This window comes from Sorex araneus, chromosome 5, assembly GCF_027595985.1.
Source record: "Sorex araneus isolate mSorAra2 chromosome 5, mSorAra2.pri, whole genome shotgun sequence".
Classification (NCBI taxonomy): domain Eukaryota; kingdom Metazoa; phylum Chordata; class Mammalia; order Eulipotyphla; family Soricidae; genus Sorex; species Sorex araneus.
This window is the reverse complement of record NC_073306.1, coordinates 76736945-76759555: the sequence shown is the minus strand read 5'-3', so window position 1 is coordinate 76759555 and position 22611 is coordinate 76736945.

The following is a 22611-nucleotide window of genomic DNA, read 5'->3' as shown; positions in this document are numbered from 1 at the left end:
CTCATACTTCATCTGAAATGTGATTTTGAATATCCCTCTAGCTGGCTGCAGACACTGATGAAAATTGCCTCTCTCTCTCTCTTTTTTTAACCACACTGTTTTCCTACTCCTTAAGATCAGAGCTCTCGGTTCACAGCATGTGGTAGCAGGTCTAATTTCCAACTGAACTTTCTAGTTTAGATGTTTAGTAGATATTATAATGGCTACAAAATCTGGAAGTTCTTTGTCAAAGAATTGAAAAGATTGAAAGTTTTATTTTACCAGTTGGACCTTCTCCTTGTATTTATCTTTGGTCTTTCGTCTTTCACCTGCTTTTGCTTTTGACCTTTGAAACCTTTCTCTGTAAACTAGTCTTAATTCACTTAGCTCAAATGTCTGCTTGCTGTAAACCTGAATTCACTACCAGAGTGAGAACCACAAATAAGCAAGGTGATAATAATCTATGAGCATTATGTTATTGTTCACTGAATCATTCTGACTGTATCTCCAAAATTATTAGCACTGCACTGTAGCACTGTCTTCCCGTTGTTCATCGATTTGCTCGAGCAGGCACCAGTAACATCTCCATTGGGAGACTTGTTGTTACTGTTTTTGGCATATCAAATACGCCACAGGGAAGCTTGCCAGGCTCTGCTGTGCGGGCGGGATACTTTCAGTAGCTTGCAGGGCTCTCGGAGAGGGACAGAGGAATCAAACACCCTACCCGCTATGGCATATTATTTCATGTCTTGTTATATATTCTTTTTGTAATATTTTCCTCTCTTTAACTTTCACAAGAAAAATTATAACTTGTCTCTTAAATCTTCAACTCAATCTCATCCCTCATTCCACTGCCCCAGTGGCTATGTATACACTACAAACTATAGATCACCCATAATTTATATTTTTATTTTACTTTTGGTTTTTGTGCTACACTTGGTTGTGCTCAAGAATTACTTCTGGCTCTGTATTCATTTATCAGTCCTGGTAGTGCTTGAGATGATAGCACAGTGGGTAGGGCATTTGCCTTGCATGAGGCCAACCTGGGTTTGATTCCTCCGTCCCTCTTGGAGAGACCGGCAAGCTACCAAGAGTATTCCCGCCTGCACGGCAGAGCCTGGCAAGCTACCTGTGGCGTATTCAATTTGCCAAAAATAGTTACAACAAGTCTCACAATGGAGACGTTATTGGTCCCTGCTCAAGCAAATCAATGAACAATGGGATGACAGTGGTAGTGCTTGGGGAACCATGTATGGAGCCAGAGAGCCAACCCAGGTCAGGTGCATGTAAGACAAGCACCTTGCCCACTGTACTCTTTCTCTAGTTCACCTTCTTCATTTGTTAACCAGCCATTCTTTGGTTTCTGATGGTGTTTTCCAACAAAGCAATGATTGGAGTGGGGGTGGGGGAGTGATAGTATTATGGGTTGGGCACTTGCCTGCATGCAACTGACCTGGGATCCATCCCTGAGATCCCATATGGTTCCTCAAGCCCACTAGGACTAACCCCTGAGTATCACTGGGTGTGGCCAAACCCTTCTCCGCCCCACCAAAAAAGCAATGACTAGGTGGAGTACCTGCCCAACAGTTACAAAATCCTATTAATCTCTAATACCATACTGTCACCAGAGTACCAGGTAGATCTTGCCCCCATAAAAATAATTAAAATAGCGGTCAGAGAAATAGTACAGGAGGCAGGGCACTAACCTTGTATGCCCACAATCCTAGTACATTTTCTAGCATCACCTATGGCCCCCTGAGCACCTCCAGAGATCAGTCCTGAGCACACAGCCAGGATTAGCCTCTGAGCATCATTGGGTGTGGCCTCCAAATCCGCATCCCAAAATAATAACAATAAAAGTCATGAACATTTTATTTTAATGTCTCCTAATCCCTTTTTTTAGTTTGTAGTTTATGTATGTTTGAGACATTTGATGTTTTTTTTTTTTTGACTTTTATTTTTATTTTTATTTTTTTTTATAATTTATTTATTTTTAATTAGAAAATCACCGTGAGGGTACAGTTACAGATTTATACACTTTTGTGCTTATACTTCCCTCATACAAAGTTCGGGAACCCATCCCTTCACCAGTGCCCATTCTCCACCACCCGTAAACCCGGCGTCCCTCCCACCCTCCCCAATCCCATCTCCCCCCCACCCCACCCTGCCACTGTGGCAGGGCATTCCCTTCTGTTCTCTCTCTCTAATTAGCTGTTGTGGTTTGCAATAAAGGTGTTGAGTGGCCTCTGTGCTCAGTCTCTAGCCCTCATTCAGCCCGCAACTCCCTTCCCCCTCAAAATAACCATGAGATACCACCTCACACCACAGAGACTGGCACACATCCAAAAGAACAAAAGCAACCGCTGTTGGAGAGGATGTGGGGAGAAAGGGACCCTTCTACACTGCTGGTGGGAATGCCGGCTAGTTCAGCCCTTTTGGAAAACAGTATGGTCGATTCTCAGAAAACTAGAGGTTGAGCTCCCATTTGACCCAGCAATACCACTGCTGGGAATATATCCCAGAGAGGCAAAAAAGTACAATCGAAACAACATCTGCACATGTATGTTCATCGCAGCACTGTTTACAATAGCCAGAATCTGGAAAAAACCCGAATGCCCCAAAACGGATGACTGGTTGAGGAAACTTTGGTACATCTATACAATGGAATACTATGCAGCTGTTAGAAAAAAGGAAGTCAAGAATTTTGTAGTTAAGTGGATGGGCATGAAAAGTTTCATGCTGAGTGAAATGAGTCAGAAAGAGAGAGACAGACATAGAAAGACTGCACTCATCTATGGTATATAGAATATCAGAGTGGGAGACTAATACCCAAGAACTGTAGAAATAAGTACCAGGAGGTTGACTCCATGGCTTCGCGGCTGGCCTCACGTTCCGGGGAAAGGGCAACTCAGAGAAGAGACATTTGATGTTTTCTAGTCACACAGCTCTCAATTGTACAACAGTCATTGAATATAGCAAACATTTATTGAGTGCTTATACTGTTCCAGAAACTGACTCAATCCTTGAAATGTGTCCATAAACAAAGTAAATAAAATGTCTACCCTTACATTCTAAAGGAAGAATATATGTAATTAGTAATTGATATACTAAACAAGAACCATATTATCAACTACAGGACATTTAGGAACAGGAATTTAGTGAGGCAGGGGAGATATCTCAAAATTCACTTTTCTCTTTGGTTCCTCTGTTGGATTTTGCAAAATCAGGAGTAGAAGTCCACCAGTACAAACTGGTTTCTTTACCTAAAAAAGATGGATGCATTTTTAATTCAAAAAGGAAAATCTGGAAAGAATTATTATCTTTGATGAGAAAAGCAAAGTTGAATTTGATATTAATCCGATGGCATGCATGACTGAGAAGTCACTGGGAGAAAATATGTATCTTTTTTTGTAATTTGTTTTGGGGCTACTCCCTGTGGTGCTCAGGTACTTTTGTTTCTGCCTTTAGGGATTATTCTTGGAGGTTCTCAGGGACCACATGGGGAATCAAATCTGAGTCTGCTGCATGTATGGCAAATGCTTAACTGCTGTACTATATCTTTGACCCCTGTTTCAAGATTTTGAAGTTATTGACTATTGATTCGCTGCACAACTATAAAAAAAAAACTACCACTGTTTTCTTTATAGAATCTTCAGTAAATGGTGGCAAAGTTCTTAAAGCAACTACTAATAGACCTGAGGAGAAATAGTGACAGCAACACAATAGTAGTAGGAGACTTTAACAACCAGCTCTCATCATTGGGCAGATTTGCCAGACAGAAAATCAATAAGGAAACAATACCCCTAAATGAGTAATTGGAAGAGCAGGGATTAATTGACATGGACAGAGCTTTCCACCTCCCCAAAGAGAAATATACATGTTTTCCCACTGCACATAGAACATTCTCAGATATATACTGGGAAACACAATAAATGTTCATAAACTCATGAAAATACAAATTGCGTCAAGTCTCTAAGACCCCAATTTATAATGGTAGAAATTAACCACAAAAAAGGAAATCTGGGAAAAGCTCAAACATTCAGAGGCCAAATAATATACTGTTGAACAACCATTGAGTCAAAGAGGAATTCAAAGAGGAAACTAAAAGATTACTAGAAACAAAGAAAAATGAAGAGAAAATATAATAAATCATTGTTTTTGGTTTGGGGATCAAACCTGGCAGCACTTGGTTCTACTCTTAGTTCAGTGATTAGAGGTTCCTTCCAGTGGTGCTTGGGGGACCATGAGAACTTACTGAAACCTTTAAGTTCTAGAAAGGAACTAGAAAAAGAACAGCAAATAAAATGCAAAATAAGTAGAAGAAGGGTAATAATAAAGCTAAGAACAAAAAAATATTGAAAATAAGAAAACAATACAAGTCAGTGAAACCAATAAATGGCAATAGTTTTTTTTGTGTGTGGGGGTGGGGTGGGGAAGAAAATATCCAGAGATGCTTAGGGATCATTCCAAAAATTCTCATGGAATCATTTACAGTGCCAGGAATTTGAACAGGGGTTAGCAACATGAAAGACAAGCACCTTACCTTCTGTACTATCTCTCTGGCTAGGAAGTGGTTTTGAAAGAATAAACAAGACTGACAAACCTCTTTAATGACTGACAAAGAAAAGTACTCCAGTAAATTGTATCATAAATGAAGGGAGAGAAGTTACAATGAATACCCAAGAAATACAAAGGATCATGAAATTATTATGAACAACTTCATGCTACTCAAGAGACTGAATGAAATGAACAATTTTAGAATCACATAACTCTCAAAACTTATCATGAGGAAATAGAAAACCTGAGATCAATTACTAGTACTTACATAAAAATTTTAATAAAACATCTCTCCCCAAACAAAAAATTTAGGTCCATTTGTACTTTCAAGTAAATTCAATCAAATCTTCAAAAGGCATTTTCTACCTATTCTTCTGAAACTCTTCCAGAAAATTGAAGAAAAAGGAATTCTTATTAAAGTTTCTATGAAGCCAACACTTTCATAATGTCAAAAGCAGACATATTTATTTCTATCAAATAGAAAATAAAACTAAAAACAAATTCCTGATAAATATGTATGCAAAGGTGTTCAACTAAATATTAGTGAATCTGAGGCCAAAGCAATATTACAGCAGACAGGGCAATTATCTTTCATGCAGCTGACCTGGGTTCAATCCTTGGCACCCCACATGGTCCTCCAAGCCATTCTGGAGTGATCTCTGTCTGCAGAGCCAGGAGGAACCCCCGAGCACTTCCAGATGTGGCCAAAACTCCTAAATAAACATTAGCAAACCAAATTTAACAAGCATCAAAAATATACATCATCAAATGGGATTTCTTCCAGGTGTGCAAGAATTGTTTAGTATACACAGAGTAATTAATGTGACACAATACATCAACAAAAATATAAATCATGTGATCATATCAATAGATATAGAGAAAAATTTTTGACAAGATTCAATGTCTCTTTATGATAAAATAATCAAAACCTTGGATAAAAATAATTTACTTCAACATAAGCCAGCCCATTGTCCAATAAATCCATATATAACACTGTAGTGGCAAAAATCTGAAAGTCTTTGTTCTAAGGTCAAGCCAAAGGCAGGGGTATCCGACCTTTCTAGTATTATTTAACACAGCATTTGAAGTCCAAAACATAGAAATTTAGCAAAAAAAGAAATTAAAGGTATTTAAATAGAAAAAGAAGTTATCACTATTTGAAGATGACATGATAATATGAATAATACCCTAAAGACCACCAAAATAATTTAGAAATAATAAACTATTGCACTAAAGCAGCCAGCTAACAATCAGCACAGGAAAAAAAAATTTTGTTCTATATGCATACAGTGAACTAGAAGAGTGATAAATGTTTAAAATCCAACTTGCAACTTTCCAAAAACATAAAGTATGCAGGAATCAGATTAATCATAATGGAGGTGAAGGACAAATATAAAAAACTATAAATCACTAATAAAATGATAGAAATCCAAAGAAAAAATAGTCCATCATTCCAAGTTCAAAATTCCATGTGAAAATTAACATTGTTATAATGTTCACTAACCCCAAACACTACATAGCTTTAATGCAATTCCTATCAAAATTCCAGTAATGTTCTTCAAGGATATAGGAAAATACTACTAAAATTTGTCTGGAACCATAAAAGTCTCTGAATATCCAAAGTAATTCTTTCGATAAAGATAAAATGTATTATATTCCCAAGCTTTAAACTATACTTTAAAATATTAGTAATCAAAACAGCGTGGAACTGAAACAAAAGCAGACTTTCACAGAAATGAAATAAAATTTAGATCAGAGCTGGGTATGGAACACCATGGTAGAGTTCTTGCATTTCCATGTGTGAGGAATGAATTCTAACCTTAGCAGCACTCCTCTCTCTCTCTCTACCTCTCTCTCTTTCTCTCTTTCTTTCTTTCTCTCACACACAAATATACACACAAATTTACAACCCAGAAGTAAGCCCTCAGTCGATTCATTACAAAGTAGAGAAAACAAAGTATCATAAATAGGTGTTGAAAAGAATGGGGGGATGAGGTAAGGTAGATGTGATTGGATGCGAAATAGGATAGGAGTGAAGGGTTGGGCAAATACTTAGGTAAAGGTGGTGTGTAGTAAACCTGAAGACTACAGTGATCAGCTAAACTACAGAAAGAAAATGTTGGGGATACTGGCTATCCACCTGCAAAGTAAATAAATAAATAATAAAGAAAAAGAAAGAAAGGAAGGGAGGAAAGTAAGGAAAGAAGGAAAGAGGGAAGCAAGGAAGAAGGAAGGAAAGTGGAAGATAGGAATGAACACATATATATGTGTACACACAGTGGAATACTATTCAGCTATATGAGAAAATGATGTTTTATTTTTTTGCTTAAACTTGTAGCAAAAATTGTAGGTGTCCAGTTAAATGAAATATATGAAAGAGAAGACAACTGTCAGAAGATTTCACACATAGGCACTATATAAAAAATCTAAGCAAGAGAATGGACATATTCCACAGAAAATTAACCACTGGACTCTGATAAAAAAAAGTTACTAAATGTGGACAAGGATTGTGGAGGAATAGGGCAGATTTTTTTTTCACTTTGTGTGGGAATAGTGGTGGTGTCACAGCAACTTTTATGACCAAACTGCTCTTTCTAAGATGAATATTTTAAAATTTGGGAATATTTATTATTTTTATTATATATTTATTACTAATATTGTAGTTTACAATAGTGGTGAAGTCATTGTTTCATATTTTCAGCACTACTATACTAATTATTCCTCCACTTGCCATGATCCCTCTACCATTGTCTCTCATTTGTTTCCACCCTCATTGATCATGTTTTACGATTTATTTCCATTAAGCATTGTATAATTCCTTTCTTTGCTTATTTATACTTTTAATATGAATGAGATTATCTGGTATTTGTCTTTCACTTTCTGACCTGCTTCACTTAGTATGGCATCCTCTATTTCTGTTCAAGTTGTCAAAAGCTGCATAATTTTATCTTTTTTATAGCTGAGTAGTATTTTATTGCATATATATAGCACATTTTATTATTCACTCATCTTTCGTTGTGTTGTTTCTAACTCTAGGCTATTGTAAATAATTCTGTGATAAACATAGGTATGCATATGTTCTTTCGAACTAGTGTTTTTGTCTTCTTGGAGTAGATACCCAGGAGTAAAAATTGCTGAGTTATAGGAAAATCTATTTGTAATTTTATCATATATCTCTAAAAGTTTCTTCCAAAGAGACTGAACCAGGTAACAATTCCTCTAGAACTGAATAAGAGTTGCTTTTTTCAGCATGTGTTCACTAACACTTATTTTCAAACAGATGCTTAGTTCTATTATGTGAATTATAAAATAGTATATTATTTGAAGAGTGAAGTGACTTGAAAATGGTGAAAGAATGACTTCTGCTTCACCTGACTTCTCGAATTCCCAACATTGGCTTGAAACAGATCACATATGCCCCTTCTGTTTTTCAAGAGCACCAGAGTTATTTCCTATCATTTTAACTGGTCTACCTATCTCTTTTATTTTTCGTGACCATTCCAATCGCCACCAACCCTGAGCATGATTTTACTTGGCCTACGTCATGCAACACATTGTTTTCCATTAATTTTAATGCCTTTCATTGTTTTGTGTTTGTCATTGTGTTCACCACTCCCTATTGTCTGTTATTCAATCTACCTCACTCATTTGCCTTGCTAGTATGCTTCTAAAATCATTTAATCATGTAATAAAGTTAAAGATGTTTCAAAGGCAGCTCAGCTATTTGCTCTCTGATCTTGGACAAGCTCTGGTAGTTCTTTGAAATTTAGTTTTCTCTTAGATTAAAAAGAAGTAAAAATAACTGGGTTAAAATGTGTTGATTATATAAAATTATATTAGCACCTATTAAACTCTTTTAATGATATTAATTAAATTTTATATCTTTTCTTTACACTGAAGCTTTCACAATTTCTTGTTATCGTCTAAGTAAAGAGTGCAAAACTTCTCTGAGCTTCTGGAACCCAATGCTTTGAACTTCTTGTGTCTTTTCTAGTCTCATATTCCTCTATCACTATGCACACTGTACATAGGAATCATTATATTTTCTGTGTTCAAATAGGCTAATTTATACCTTTTAATTAATGAATTAATTTTTATCTATTTGGTGTTTCAGGCATTGCAGCCAGATCACTGTGCCCTATTCCTCGCCAATGCTAGTTTTTTGTTATTGTTGTTTTTATTATGAACTTGCTTTCTCCTTCTCACATATTCTATGGTCACTTCTGAAATCTTCACCAATTTTTGCTCAATGTAGAAAATACTTTCAATAATTTTTTTAGATTGCCTTTATAAGACAATGTAAATGAATGAAATAACTTTTCCTATAAAGTTGCTCATTACAGGTATATATAGGATGTCAAAGATTCATAATGATAAATTGGAGCTTAGAAATCATGTCTTTTTTAGTTCTCAAACACATGGATCTCAGGATTGCTTTATAATTTTTATTTTTAAGTTCAAAGAGCTTTGGCTTATGTGATTTGTTTTTGTCCCTACTGTGCTATATATTAATATGCTAAGATCAACACATACCACTTGTGGCTCACACTTGAATGTGAATTAATTTATACAAGAGGCAGTGACAGTGTCAATGTGTTAATTGATTTTTAAAAAATATGAACAAACAAATTATCATATCAATAAAACAGTTTATGAAAAACAACCTCATTTTATGAGTGAGAATAATAACAGTTTTCTTTCCTTGCTAATTTCTTTAAGATGTGATTTAATGCAAGAGTTGGACTCATGTATTTGAGTTTAGTTTATAAATTTATAGATAACCTGAGGAACAATCCAAATTTAAATAGATTATTTGAACATATAGCAATTCAACTCAATGAGAGCCAAACCAAAAGTGGTTAGAAATGCTATAGCAGCAGGAGCTAGGGCCTAGGTATTAAAGGAAAGCATGACAAGTCAATTATTTGATTGGTTATAGCAGACCCAAGTAGTTTCTTTGCTATCTGGGGAAGCCAACGAGGCTATTTTGGATTATTTATTCTTAAATTTCCATTTCATATGTTCAGATGTATTAACTGTCTCTTACTTTTGATTTTCATAACCAAAATATTGGAACTATTTGAGTCTAATGACCTCATTATGCAGCCTCTGGGAAACCCCACCACACAGTTGAGAGCAAATGAGCCCAACATAGCAAATAGCATCTTAATACTAGTATCACTATAAAGACTGGAGTCTTTCTCTTACAAATATCCTGAAAGGTAAACGGGTTGGTATTTGAGATTGCACCACACCTGGTGATATTCAGGGACTACTTCCAGCTCTGTTCACGGGCTTGTTGGCAGTCATGTTCAGGGGCCATGTAGTGCTGGGAATCAAACCAGGGTCAGCCATATGCAAGACAAGCCCGTTAAATCCTGTACTGTGTCTCCAGCCCACCAACCCCATGAAAGTCTTCTAGAGAACTTCAATATCCTTGGACAAATTTTGCAATAATTTTACAATTATCAGTTTAAAGAGGAGAAAACAAAGGCTAATAGAAGTGAAATAGCCTCTTAGGGACACACAATATATTGATAGAATCGTAGGGATTAGAACTGAGATGTCCCATTAGTTTGTTATATAAAGATTCAAGTATCAAATAAACAACTTTTCTCACATTACAGTAAAAAAAATCGACAAATATCACTGTCCATTTCTTACTATGATAACTTCAGATAGGTAATTAGAGATGAAGAGTGGTGTTATTCTGACAGCTGTCAGAAGGGCACAGAATTAGAGCACAGGATCTAAGAGATGGAGTCCTTTCATTAACCTTACGTTCTATAGATTCGCTGAAAAGGTGTTGGTGATAGAAATGTAAATAAACAAATTAGAACTTGAGAGAATATGACTGGTTCATATCAGTGCCTTCTCAGCATTTCCCAGGTAAGATCAAAGGGGGCAATTCTAGAATCACCAGTCTCCATTATTGCCTTTAATTTCCCCATGGCCCAAGACTAACATCGTCCTTTTGCTTTGTTGTGCTCTTGGCAGAAAGCCATTCCCTCATGGTTAGACTTAATTGGAATTCAAGCCAAAGGGGGGATGGGAAAGGCTGCCATGTTGTGGCACTTTCTTGAACTAGATCTTTTGGGAATATTTGTGTTTAGTTGATATAATGATGTAATACAAGGCTTATTACACAGTATGTGGTGTCAAAGGAGAAATGCAGTTTTAAAAATCTTTAATTTAAAAAAAAAAAGAAAAAGAACAATCTTTACTTAAATTTTTACTTTATTCTATATGTGCATGTATATGTTATATGTAAATATTTGTGCATGCTTATCTCTGTGCATATTGGTGTATATACATATGTATATACAATGTACACATACATGTATCACCAAGAAGTTAAATGATCTCGAGATAATTATAGCAGTAAATTTTCTCTTCTTAGGGCTGATGTATATGTTTTCAGATAAACATCTAAAAATATCAAAATGATTCTAATTTAATTCTAATTTAAACTTGAAATTAAAAGTGTGATCTTTCCAGTCAGTCTACATGTTCATTTTTGCTTATAAAAACCTTTCAAGATCAGAGTGAATGATTGATTTTTAGAAGTTATTAGCTTCAAAATAAAATGCTACTTGTGCATTAGGTTGATTTTTATCCCCCTTTAAAACCAAGAATTTTCATGTTATATAATCTTCATGCCTTATGACTTGAAAGTGGCTCAGGCACATTTATTTTTATCTCACAGTGTGTATGCTGTTAAGAATGTACTTTATTAATTCCTATGTCATGTATAGAGACTATTCTCTCTTCTAGAGGGATGTGGAGAAAATGACCATTCAGTGTTTTGTTATTCAATTTTCGTTTTCTCTGATTTTGTAGAGTATTCTAATCTTCTCCAGATGAGTAGAATTGCAGTCTTTTTTGCTTGACAGCCAAAGACAAACACCAAGCTGTCTAGAAGATCGAGTGCCATTTTATTCTTCTGTCGACATTCCTGATGAGACTAGAGAAACATCAGGAAATTATCCCAAGAAGACTTTCTTAGTTTTCATAACATGATATTAGGGACTGACATTTTCTAACTGAACCTAGGATACCATAAAACTTTACTCTTCTAAAAATACTAACAATCTTCTTTATAAACATAATGATAAAACAACTAGATTTTGTACTACCAAACTCAGAATGTTTTCCTAAATGATCAGGTTTGTTTTTCAAAGTTTCCTCAAGAATTTCAAAGTCTCTTAAATGACTCTTAAGTTTCATTCTCTCAGTATTGAACTAATTACTAGTCATAATCTAAACTTTTAAGTTAATCAGTCCTTTGTTTTTTATATTTGCTGTTTTTTTTAAATTTTATGCAAATGGCATAATTTTCAATTTATATAAATGATCTGTCCTCTCTGGATTCTTTTCTAACTTACCCTTTTTATCTGGAGTGTTATGCTATTTGGATTCTTATTTTTCAAAAAATGACTGTCAATCAGAGCTGTTAACTGGTCACTTCTCTAGCATTCTTTTAGAAGATCTTACCAATGTTTGGTCATTTGGTCACTTATTTTTGTTAAGTTGTTCACGCAGTTTATTTTCATTTATAAAACCTCACACTAATTGTCCAAGATTAGTGGAGAGCCATTTAAGGGCTACCACTATCTACCACAGGTAAAACAAAACAAAATAAAAACAAACAAACAAAAACCCTAAAACCAAAAGCACAAAATCCCTCAGATGTCATGTTTACTTATGATTCCAGATTCCAGTACATTTCCTTTGACAGATGGTTTAAAAATTGGGTAGATTATTCTATTTACAAGAGGAGAGAAATTCAAACATAAAAAATCAAAAAACTTATTCATTTATAGTCCTATATATGCTAAGAAGAAAAAGACAGTTTTACAAGTGTGCAGGCCTAAAATGTTCCAGTATCAATGAATTGGTCCTTGACAGTTACGAATGGTGGACTAGTTGCATTAAAGCAATGAGGGAGCTAATAGCCGGTTTGAAACTGGGTTTGAATAAATCATCAACCAAACACATAACTGTGCTGGAAGGACAGGCTGAACCTGGTGCAGCCATGTGCTCCCTAGTTGCCCAGAGACCATGAATCTTGGGCATTGTATAAATATTGGAAATAATTTTTGTCACCTTACATTTTCTAAACCATTTAAAATATATATTTAAATATTAAATGTATTTAGTGCAAAGTTGAATATACATATTTCTTAAACTAACACTGTTACTATTATATACAAAATGTTCATGATTATATGTAAGGTGTTTGGCAGCTTTAAAATTAAGGTATATATTTGAAATCTTAAATGGAATTGACCTTTTGTATCACTTTTGAATAGGAGCAACATGATTACTAGGCAACCTTCTAGAATCTTTTCAGTCATTATATAATTCCTCCAATATGGTATCATTAAACTTGTAGGAGGTGGAAACCATTATAGAAAGTCCACTCAGATTTTGTTAAAAGTCTTATGAAAATGATTTATTAAATTTGCACATAGAAATAATATAACTAAAACGCAGAATTGGAGTTACTAAAATATAATTCTGCACTAAATTAAAACAGTGTTTTCATTTTGTTTTTTTTATATGACAGTTGAATAATATATGCTATGCTAAATGGATGTCTTGAATAAAGAGCAAAGACCAAGAAATAAGTGTTTAGAACAGTAAATTATATGTTAAAATCTATAAATAACTTAATAATGTATTCTTGCATGTAAAAAGCAGAAAATTGCAGGCCACAAGTTAGATTATACAAATAGTACTGTTTTGAAATCACCTTTGGAACAGTGCATATTCTCTCATTGACTTTTATAGCTTCTGCATATAAAACTTCAGTTCTTTTTTGAGTCCTTTGAAATAATTAGGTAAATGATTCATTTACCTAATTATTTTATGTTCCATTTTATTTCTAAAGTGAGTTGAAATAAATACCATATTCAGCACAGAAGATCAGGGTTTATACTTGAGATGAAGAAAGAGAACATGAGTACAAATACAGAAGCCAAAGACTGTATATCCATGGCTCATATTTGCTAGTCTATTTTTCAGAATATGTCTCTAAGTTTCCTAGTAAACAGTCAGGCAAGGGAAGGTATATAGTTTTTTTAATATGTATTTATATAAGTAAGCTTCCTGTCTGGGACAAATCTAAATTTTTTTCTGTGTTTCGAACATTGGGAAAAATTTCTTTTAGAATTGTATAGGTCAACTTTTAGTCTATCTTTAGGGTTGACGCTAAATTCTATTCTAATTTCTGTATTTTATGCATTAGTTTTTTGAAGGGCAGCGATCAGATCAGCTGTAAGGCAAGTACCTTAACCCTTGCACTATCTCTCAGGTATAAGGTATAATGAAAAGATTCAATAATACATCAGTGACCTCAAAAAATTAATTTTTCTACAACCGAATAATCCAAGATAGTAGATTATGGGCCTAATTGGCAAATAATGAGAATCTGTGCAGTGTTCTTTAGTGATTGTGGCAGAATATATTACCAAAAATTAGGCTAAGTACAGAGTCCAGTGTGAAGTTCCAATGAAAAGGATAGTAGTTAAAACAGACATTTTCTCCAGAAAAAGAATCCAGTAGTGGAGCAGTGAGAGACTGTCCAGAATCTAAAACTAGAGTCCAACCCTGTCATGAGAAATAGTTGAAGCAAAAACTCACCATTGAGGAACTATCACTAAAGCTCTAAAGCATACGGAATAGTGCACTGGAAAAGCAGAGATTAAGCCCCAAATCCAGCACCCCAACCCTATAATTCTACTCTTTTAACAAACTCTGGGACATGGTCAAGAAATTGTATAGAATGGCTGTATCCATTTGTTATATATATAAATATAAGTATAAATATATACATATATAAACATATTGTATAAGACTAATATCCATGACCAGGGAAAATAGGTGCTAGGAGGACTGGCCAATGGTTGAAATTAACCAGAAGTATGTGTAGGGCTGAGGGCAGGTAGAAAAACAAAGGTAGCAGTATTATAATAATAGCTGGAAATGATCATGTTAGACAAGAACTGAGTATTAATGGACAAGAACTGAGTATTAAAAGCAGGTAAAAAGATAACCTTTCACTATCTGTATTTCAAATCACAATGCCCAAAAGGAGAGAGAGAGACAGAGACACAGAGACACAGAGACAGAGACAGAGATAGACAGAAACAGAGACAGAGGCAGAGGCAGAGAGAAGAAAAACCACAGAGGCAGACTGGGGGTGATGGGAGGGAATCTAGGGACACTGGTACTGGGAAATGTACAGTGGTGGAGGATGGGTGTTGAAACACTGTATGACTGAAATGACTGAAACTTAATCAACATACTAAGGGCAAATGCCTTTGGTGAGCCCCACCTATTCCAAGCTAAGCACCAGCACCAAGCAACAAGGACATTTGCCTACTAATAGCTGCTAAACAAACCCAGCTCCTCTCTGTCAATATCAGAGTTAACTAATCTATGCACTACGGAATACTTAGAATTAAAAAAAGCACCCTGTCATCCTTTCAAGACACAGTCAGTGGGAAACCCCTTTTCCCTTCTATGACCCCAACTCATCCATGGAGAACAGGCTCTATGATTGAACTCCAAGTGTTATCTTAAGTCTTAACACCTTTGCACCCCTCAGTTTCCTTAATAATTTACAGGCATGTGTGACTACCGCAGGGGAACCTGGGGCACTGGTGACCTGGAACACCAGTAATTTTGAACACTACTTGCAACCAGGCCTACTCAAACTTGCTGCCACGACCTCACCATCGAACCACCAGGATGCTTCCCAGTGCAGCTTGAACCTGGCACTACAGTTGCTGTCCAGGTATGCTTGGTGAAGCAGTTGCTCCTGGGTACTTGTCACTGTGAACCCTTAGTCACTACCTACACATGCTGAACTTTGGCACCACTGACACTGCCAAGCACCAGCAACTGTGAACACTGCATGGCACGCCAGGGTTACTAGACCTCTGTGCTGTGACCAACACACCAGACTTTGGAACCAGAAATTTCTAGCAATAGTATAGATGGATACAAGCATAGAGCCACCGTCTCTGTCTGCAGTTAGCAAACGTGAACTGTAGTTTGCCATCCAGATCTGTATGAGTTCAGATCTTCACACCTACTTTTCACATAGTAAGTGCCAGGTACAGAGAAGAACTAAAGGATTTAAGAATTTCAGCTACACTGGTAGATGAAAACCCCCGCCCCCACCACCACCTCCAAATAACCAAAAAAAGAAAAACCCAAACAAACAAGCAAACAAACAAACAAACAAACACATGCACCTTCTAGGGGTCCTAAAAGAATGAAAGAATTTTGTTTTGTTTTGATGTTGTTGTATTTTGTGAAGTAAAATAAAATTGCTGAAAGAATCCCACTTAGAGAAGAGAGAACATAGGTGTACTCAGAGTAGGGAAAAGCAGAGAATGGCTTTGGGGAGAAGTGAGAGCTTTTTCAACTCCCTGAAGAAAACTTCAAGGTAATAGTCCTAAGGATGCTCACTACATGTTGATAATCAATGTAAGGAAATGTCAATAAAAACAAAGTTCATTTCTAATTTTTTGAGAATAGTCCATATTGTTTTCTAAAAGGGCTGAACCAGTTGGCATTCCCACCAACAGTGAAGGAGAGTCCCTTTCTCCCCACATCCACCCCAACACAGGTTGCTTTTGTTCTTTTGGATGTGCATGAGTCTCTCATTGTTGTTTTAATCTGCATCTCCCTGATGATTAGTGATGTAGAGCATTTTCTCATGTGTCTTTTAGCCATTCGGATTTCTTCTTTGAGAAAATTTCTGTTCATTTCCATCCCCCATTTTTTGATGGAGTTGGATGTTGTCTTTTTTGTAGAGTTCAACCAGTGTCTTGTATATCCTTGATATCAACCCCTTATCAGATGGGTATTGGGTAAATATCCTTTCCTATTCTGTAGACTTTCTTTGTGTTTTGGTCACTGTTTCTTTTGTGATGCAGAAGCTTCTTAGTTTAAGCTAGTCCCATTTCTTTATCTCTGTTTTCACTTGGTTGGCCAGTGGCGTGTCATCTTTGAAAATATCTTTAGTGTCAATGTTGTGGACGGTTTTGCCAACCTTGTCTTCTATGTACCTTATGGATTCTGGTCTGATGTTGAGATCTTTAATCCACTTTGACCTGACTTTTGTACATGATATTAGGTAGAGATCTGAGCCCATTTTTTTTTCATGTAGCTGTTCAGTTTTGCCAGCACCATTTGTTGAAGAGGCTTTTCTTGTTCCACTTCACATTTCTCCCTGAGAGACAAAAAGGTATAGTAGAAATGACATATGCAATTGTATGTTCATTGCATCACTGTCTACAATAGTCAAAATCTGGAGAGAAACGGAGTGCCCCAAAACAGATGACTGGTTAAAGGAACTTTGGTATATCTACACAATGGAATACTATGCAGCTATTAGAAAAGATGAAGTCATGAATTTTGCTTATAAGTGGATCAACATGGAAAGTATCATGCTAAGTGAAATGAGTCAGAAAGAGAGAGACAGACATAGAAAGATTGTGCTCATCTGTGGAATATAAAATAACAGAGTGGGAGATTAACACCCAAGAGTAGTAGAGATAAGGACCAGGAGGTCTGCCTCACAGCTTGGAAACTGGCCTCATATGTTGGGGGGAAAGGCAGCTTAGATAGAGAAGAGAATATCAAGTAGAGAATGTTAGCAGGACCCATTGAGGTTGAAAGATAGGTGCCAAAATTAGACCATAAACTGAGCATGAAGGCCACTCAGCACCTCTATTGCAAACTACAACACCCAAAATGAGAGAGAACAAAAGGGAATGTCCTGCTGCAGAGGCAGGGTGGGGTGGTGGGGAATGGGGTGGGGGTGGTGGGAGGGATACTGGGAACATTGGTAGAGGGAATGGGCACTGATGGAGGGATGGGTCAAAGTTCACTGTGTGACTGAAATGCAAACAAAAAAGTTCATAAGTTTGTAACTGTTCCTCATGGTGATTCACTAATAAAAAATTAAATAAATAAATAAATAAAATTAAAAAATAAAAATAAAGCTGAAGAAAAATTAAGAAATCGCTGAACTAAAAGAACAGAGGAGATGAATTTAAAAATAAGAAAGGAGCTCAACAACAGAATGCCAGTCTAAGGACTGAATCTCATATATTTCAGCACCATCACTTCCAAATCTTTGACTTTGTATTGTTTTTACTTACTCTGTTGTAGTTTTTAGCCCAGCTGTTATATTTTTAAACTCCATTATTTATTTAAATCCATTATTAAACTTTTTTTTAAAAGTTGAAGTTTTTTAATGTTTTATATGTCCTTTTAATTATTCTCTGATTTCCTTTTCCCTGCTTTCATTCAATGCTGCTGTTATGGAGTGATTTTATTTAGTTATCCTTGCCCTTTCTAATTTTTTTTCTGATTCCATTTAATGCTTCTCTAACTGTTGGTTTAAACTATCCTTCAGTCAGACTATATAACTCTGATCATTTTAACTTGACTTAAGAATTTTGTTTTGTTCCATCATTTGTACAAAATCTCTGTGTTTTTTCATCTTGTTCAATATTCTATATTAGCTACTAAAGGTTGAGCTCCGTGGCTGCCTGAACCTGACTTATTGTGTAGGTTCATGTTAGATTTTTGGGTGTCAGGACACTGTGGTGTTTGATGCTTTGTGTACTGATAATTCTGTGCCTGTTTAGATGTTGGTGTTCTATTGCAATGATTTTTAACCACTGGTCTACAGATCAGTGCTGGACTTAGTGCACACGAAGGTTGAAAACCACAGTTCTACTGTAATAGTTGCTGTCTGTCTGTGGATAGGTGATCAGGTGTCAGACTCGGTTGTAAAGAAGTTGAAAATGTGCTAGAGAGATAGTACAGTGCTTAGGGCACTTGCCTTGCACACAGACAGCTTGAGTTTGATCCCTGGCACCCTTCCAGGAGTAATTTCTGAGCGCAGAGCTAGGAATAAGTCCTGACCACTGCTACATTTTGCCCCCAAACAAACAAAAAACAGTTGAAAACCACTTGTCAAGTGTGAAAAATGTGTGAGGCAGCAGAGAATGGAGAGATTACTATTCGAGTGTCATGAGAAAGACCTTTCTCTTACCCTCTCCAGGGTCTCCTGCTGCCTCTTTGAAGGCTCTGCTTCACAGTGCTCTCGTTTCCTGATAGGGCTTACTTTTTCAATCTGTTGATCATTTAACTGAAAACCAGGAGAGGAGTAGAGGACAACTTTTCTTCTCATCCACCATCTAGCCAAAATATTTGGGGGGCTTGTCAGAGTAAAGAGAAATAAAACATGTACCCAAATAAATGTACTACAGTGTAGAAAGAAATTAATACAATTGATTTCTTAAGATCACATTGATGCCAGTTGGGTCCTTGGTGACTTACGTGAAATGGGAAGGAGAGGGGACAGCACCCTAAGAAAGGGAATCTCCCCGTTTCCTCTCTAATCACTTCTGCCTCTTGGGGACAGTTGGGGAATCAAGGATTGATAAATCTGTTGTGGGCCTTGCTCCTTGTGGTAAATAAAGGTCAGTTCTAAACCTTATCTAGGTCTTTTGGGTCCTTTGCAGAAAAGAATTTCAGGAGGAGATGAGCAATGAAGTATAACAGATTTTATTTGGAAGTCTGAGGAAGTGGGGGAGAGAAAGAAACAGAGCAAGAGAGAGCAAGAGCAAGAGCAAGAGAGACAGACAGACAGAGACAGAGACAGAAAGAGAAAGGGGGGTGATGGGTAGGTGAGGGCGGGAGTGGTGGTGGAGGAAGACAGTATGTAACCCACTCAAGAGAGAACACAACTTCTCCAGAGTAGAGAGCGAGCCCCAGTACACATCCTGGCATTAGATTAGATATGAAAGTATCAAAGTACCATCTCAAGAGGGGAGATGTGGGCAACCCATGTGCATGGGCACCATGTATGCATGGCAGCAACAGGGTACAGGCAGTACATGGGCTCAAGCAGCATGTGTGTGCACTTCCTTTGTTCAAGTTGGCTTTTATAGGGTTTCTCCCAATCTGTCCCACATGGGGCTTTAAGATTTCTGTTGCTAGGGTTGTTGCCAAGGAGTAAAGTTGGGAGTAGTAGATGGTCTTCTTTGATATTCCTTTCCTGGCCTTTGTTCCAACCTTCAGTGGTACTAGGAAAGATATTAGCAGGCCTTAGTTTCTTTGCTCACAAGGTGGATTTTTGCTGCTTTGGGGTTATTACTTTCTGGGAACTCATTGCTAAGGGCAGAATCTTCTCTATCTGCCTGCTTACCTGCTTCATCATGGTTTATAGCAGATCTCCCATCAAAGGACTCTATGACTCAAACTCTTACAAGTTTTCATATTCCTGAGAAACATATAAAAACAGAAAAATTGGTAACACTGATTTGTTAATGGGACAAGAATTTATAGTGCTATTGCAATATTTTTGGCCTAATTCTGTAGGATTTAGTTTTTCTTAAGAAAGAAAGTGGCTAATTTAAAAACACTACAGTTAGATTTATGCAAGAAAGGGATTATTTACTCATTTTAAAGTTAGAAAATCTAGTTTTCCTGGAGTGACTTTTGTTTCAGTAGAGAAAACCTTAGTGAAATATTAGAGACTAAAACCAGACATGAAAAACATGGCAATTATAGCATTTACTGTGTATAGGAAGGAAATCACATGGATATCTTCTTTCTCCTCTTCAAGAGCAGTACCTTTCAAGAGCAGTAGAACTAAGTTCTAAGTTGATGGGTAAGGATTTGCTGGTGAGTTAGAAATATTATAAGCTTCAAAATTATTTCTGAAGTTTTTGTTTTCCTGGGGATAATGGAGCAGAATTAGACAATAGTTCTGGTTCCATAGGGGGCCAGAGAATGGAGTCATAGGGGATACACTTTATTTTCATGTAAATAAAAACAGTTGTTTACAAGGTTTTTTTCTATCATTTTTTTCTATCATATTTTTTATTTTCATGCTTTATCATTATCATCATCATCATTCCATTGATAATTGAATTTCTTGAGTGGTCTCAGTAACGTCTCCATTCATCTTAGCCCTGAGATTTTAGAAGCCTCTCTTTACTCGCCCTTTCCAATGATGACTCACTGGAGGCCTTTTAGGGTCAGACTCAGCATTGTTACTGGTCTTAGCATATGAATACACCATGGGGAGTTTTCGAGGCTCTCCCATGTGGTCAGGAAACTCTCCATAGCTTGCCAGTTTCTCCCAGAGGGAGAGGTAGGATATAAGATATCGCTTCTGGGAGCTTGGTTTTAAGTCTCTGGATGTTGGCCATTGGTGTGATTACACGATGCTGGGGGCAGTCTCTGGGTGTGACCACTTAGCTACTGGAAAATGGGAAATCTGGGTGGAAGAAGCCCAGTCCCGATTGGAGCAGGCTTGGAGGTCTCAGCCCTGGGTCCCACATACCTGAATTCCTCTGCCGGCACCTTCATGTGTAAGGCTTGTCTGAAAGTGTGGAAAGGGACCTGGATCATGGCTGTGGCTAGGCTCTGGAGGTCTTTGGCCGTGGTAGCCCTGCTGGGTAGGGGAGGGAAGCTGGAGCCCATCCCCTCTGAGGGGCCCCAGGGAAGACAGTCAGACATGTGGGCAAGAGACTCTCTATCATGCTTTAACATGAGCTAATTAAGGGAGTATTCATATTATCACATAAGTTGCTTTTTAACTGCTTATAATGAAATAACCCAATCCAAATGGCCTGAACCACAAAGGAATTCATTAGCACTCATGCTAGGAGTCCTGAGTATGGATAGCTCTAAAGTTGGCTAGTTTAGTGGTTCAATGTCATTGTGGACACATTTTCCCTCTTCACCTTCCTCAATGCCTTCTCTAGCAAATGTTTCTTTTATAGTTTAGGTTCTAGGCAGTAGAATGGCACGAACAAAGGCAGAGACTCTGAAGTTCATGGGGAAATAGTTAAATAAGTAATCATTTTACTTAGCTAAAACTTAAGAATAATGTAGCATTGTGGCACTGTCGTCTTGTTGTTCATCGATTTGCTCAAGCAGGCACCAGTAACATCTCCATTATGAGACTTGTTACTGTTTTTGGCACATCAAATACGCCACAGGTAGCTTGCCAGGCTCTGCTGTGCAGGCAGGATACTCTCGGTAGATGCTCTCAGAGAGGGACAGAGGAATCAAACCTGGGTCAGCCCCGTGCAACAGCCCTACCTGCTGTGCTATCGTCCAGTCCAGTTTATAATGAAAAAAGTATTTGGGGCTAGGTATAGTAAGATTCTGAGAGTGCAACTAGAGATTTTAGATAGAATTGAATAAATATTTCAAAACAATGAGCATATCTTTACTAGGGCAGTGATAAGTACTAAAAAAAGATAATTGCATCCTCTCAGAAAGGTGGATTGGATGGAAAGAGCCTAAGCCCAGATAAAGGCTGAAAGAAGGAGAACTGATGCTCTTGAAATCAAGTAGAGGAGTTGGCACAGAGATAAAATTGATGGGATTGTTAGTTTACCGGTTAAGTAGGAAAATAGAGTGAAGTATCAAAATGAATCAGAGATGTCATTAATGCAAATAGGAATCAGAAAGCATAGAAATGGGATGATTATTTGTTAAGCATATCCTTTATGTCAGTCATAAGTATTATACATTAGGACAGTAATTTTTCTCCATGATATATCTTTGAAGAAGCTTTTATTAACCCATTCTACATATGAGGAAAATGAAAGATAATTAAGAATTATTTATGTGATTAAGTAATTAATAATAGAACAGTCAGAATTTAAGCTGATTCTAATTTTAATACTGATGCCTTATTCAGTGTACCTTTAAGGAGTAAGGAGACTAATTTGATTTATATTTGCAAAGTTTTGTTCATACTTATTCAAGGATTACTTATTAAAGAATGGTAAATAGTCTTTATGAAGAAAGACTACTGTAAAATAAATGCTTTATTCCAGACAAGGCTAAATATTAGTTTTATTGTCTTTTTCCTTTTGCTATTCATTAAAAAGCTTTACTAGTGGAAATTAAGACCAGCTTTTCCCCCCATGTTCAAGAAGATTTTAACAACAGGAAAAGAATTTATATCAGAATATATCTGTTTCACTTAAGGATGCTGTACTAAACATTTCAGAACTG